Below are 3,364 nucleotides of genomic sequence, written 5' to 3' on the forward strand. Positions count from 1 at the left end.
TGCAACACATAAGGACCCTTCTACCCAAAGGGGCGTACACAGTCTCAATAGACCTGGCAGATGCTTACTGGCACCTACCAGTCAGTCGCCCCCTCTCCTCTTACCTAGGATTCAAGCTATAGAAGACAAAATTTGTCTTCAGAGCGATGCCCTTTGGACTAAACATAGCCCCAAGGATATTCACAAAGCTAGCAGATACAATCGTCCAGCAACTACTTCTTCAACATATTGGCATGATACAGTTTAAGATTATTTCCTACTTTTACAAAGTAGTCAACTCCATTACTACGGCAACGATTAATCACATAAGGTCCTTTCCACTGCATTAGAAATTTGTTTGTATTATTTGGCAACATAATTAGAACTTCATCTCCCTCAACAAACTTTCTTGGATTGGCTTTACGATCAAAGTACTCTTTATATTTACGTGAATTTATTTCAGCATTACTAACTGCAATCTGGGTCATCTCTTGCAATCGAGAACGCAGATCTAAAACATACTGGTAAGTAGTTTTGATTTGATCATCAGCATTGTTACCAGCAACCAATTCATGAAGGATTGTTAGAGGGCCACGGACACTACGTCCATACAAAAGTTCAAATGGGCTAAACTTTAGAGTATCGTTGGGAATTTCACGATAAGCGAAAAGAACAACAGGAATATACCGGTCCCATTCTGTTGGATGATCACTACAAACTTTCTTTAACATATTTTTAAGTTCACCATTCATCCGTTCTACAGTTCCATTACATGCAGCATGATATGGGCTTGTGAATAAAGCTCTAATTGACAATAATCTATGTATTTCTGCCATGAGATCTGACTTAAACCGAGTTCCCCTGTCGCTTAGTATTTCTTTTGGTACCCCAACTCTACAAAATACTTCTACTAAACTTTCAGCCATAGTAATAGTATCAATATTTCTGAGAGGTACAGCTTCAGGGTAGCGTGTAGCTAAATCAATTTTTGTAAGAATATACTTGTGACCACGACTTGAGGCTAGAACAATCGGACCCACAATATCAATAGCCATTCTACTGAATGGTTCAGAAACTATAGGCATTTTACACAAAGACACTTTCTTTACTCTTTTCCCAAATTTCTGACATTTATGACAAGACTTACAATTCTATCAATCTCTGCACTAGCCCTTGTGGTATCATGTAGTCCCATATAGCTATGAATAAAGGGCAGTCTCTACCTAGCACCCAAGCCATCAAGTCCTGTCTTTTAATCACTGCAACCTCTTGCATATTATATCACCCCTCTGCCAATAAAATTTACCAAGCACTTTGTCAATAGTTTTCCTAGAAGAAAATGACCAGAAATAAGTGATTCATGTGCAAGTTTCATAACTATCTCTCTATACTTGAGAGGAACTAAAATTTGCATTTTACCAACATCTAGCTGATTTTTACTTTGCACACATTTACGATAAAACACGTTATTAATTACTACATACTTAACAACTCTCCCTTTGCAAGTTATTTCTTCCTCCACCTTCAAGCTTTTCCTAATTGACCTCAGAGAATCACATGTCCACTATTTATTACTAAAATCTACTGGATTTACTTTAACTTCAGACAAAATATCAGACAAAGGTTTTAATGTAGTTTTCCTAAGACTGTTTTCTTGTAACCACATTAACATGTAACTTATTTACATCTAATTCGTTATCTGGCACAGGTATTTTACTCAACAATTCTATTCCTGCCTGTATGTGATGTTTCAATCCAGGTATTAACCCAACAATTACATCAGAACATTTAATTGGTGCTACAATAGCATTTACTCTATCAGCAAAGAATTTACTTCTAATGTAACATCTAATTTTGGGCAGATATATTGGAACACCCATGAAATTATACACCTTTACAGTTTTAGCCTTACTGAGATAACGTGTTGGAATCAAAGTTTCGTTAAGAACAACAGTATTACACCCAGTATCAAACAAGACCTCTATTGTTTTGTTAAAAACTCTTCCTTTCTCATCCACAATAGCATTCTTAGGTTTTTCTTCACTAGCAAGAGCGATACTGATCTTAGGAATATTTTTATTAGAAGATTTAGACTGAGAAAAATTAACAGGATTATTTGGACAATTGGGTTTAATATGCCCAATTTCTTTACATAGGTGGCACTGCAATGTTTTAAGATTATCAACACCTACTTTATCAGATTTAGGTTGCATTCCTGACTTTGAACATTTATCAGACTTAAATTTAGAATTTCCACATTTAATAATTCCGTGAGCAATCAGATACCTATCAGCAGCTAACGCCATTTAATGAGAATTTTTACAAACCCGTTCTAAAAGAAATGTTCGCAAACCCCTTGAACTATTAGCCAACAATTGATCCATAATCATAAAATCACAGACATCATCATAAGATTTATTAACATCCGCTAATTGCAACCACTTATCAAAATTCTGTCTTAATCTTTATGAATACTGCACAAAGCTTTCATTAGTTTCAATAAATCCCTCTCTAAATTTCTTTCGATATACCTGAGGATTGACCTGAAACGCTTTCAATAAGGCTGCCTTCAATTCCTGATAATTACTTGCAATAGCAGGGTCAAGTCCACAGTACACTTTCAAAGCTCGTCCCCTTAATAATGTGCCTAACACAATACCATAGTCTTCCTGCTCCCATTGATGAAATTCAGCTAATTTCTCAAATCTATTCATGTACACATCATTTTCCTCAGTTTTCTCATCAAAGGGGGGAATTTTTGGCAAAGATATTACATTCTCGCTACCTACACCACCTATACCACCACTATTTCTCAACTCTGCTTTGGCTAACTCATGTTTCCTTACTTCTTCCTTCTCCTCCCTTTCTCTCTTGAATCATTCATTTGAATATCCTATCTTTCTCCTTTTTTTGCCAACTCTAACTGAAACCTTTTCTCCCAACTCTAACTGAAACCTTTTCTCCTCTCTCTCAGCTACTCTATCCTCTCTAGCCTGTTGCTTTGCTATAAATTCCTCAGCTTCAGCAGTTTTCATACCAAGCTTAATAGCCTTATCCATCAAATCACTAAGATCCATAATAATGATTGAGAAGCATACAGTTAATAAAAAAAAACAACAACACTTCATAATAAATATTAGCAAAACATTAAATTATGAAATATGGCTAATCATGAACTCAACTTTAATAGTAGTACTTCAATGATTACCAATGTCTATTATGGGTTTTCCACCATCAATGACAAAAATTTCCATGCCAAAAAAAACTAGCATAAAGAAAATGAATACACAATAGGAATATTCGAAGATGAAAAAACAATCGGAACTTAAAGGAACATTAAACTAACATTAACCCTAACAAGCCCTACAATCATTAAGACTGAATT

At 35.3% G+C, this 3,364-nt stretch overlaps 1 pseudogene; it reads right to left on the reverse strand.

Annotated features, from left to right (window-relative positions):
• Positions 1-1,619: 1,619 nt before the first annotated feature.
• LOC137631927 (uncharacterized) lies at positions 1,620-3,056 on the reverse strand (annotated as a pseudogene).
• Between the last annotated feature and the right edge of the window lie 308 nt (positions 3,057-3,364).

Source organism: Palaemon carinicauda, chromosome 40 (assembly GCF_036898095.1).
Source record: "Palaemon carinicauda isolate YSFRI2023 chromosome 40, ASM3689809v2, whole genome shotgun sequence".
In the NCBI taxonomy this organism is placed as follows: Eukaryota; Metazoa; Arthropoda; class Malacostraca; order Decapoda; family Palaemonidae; genus Palaemon; species Palaemon carinicauda.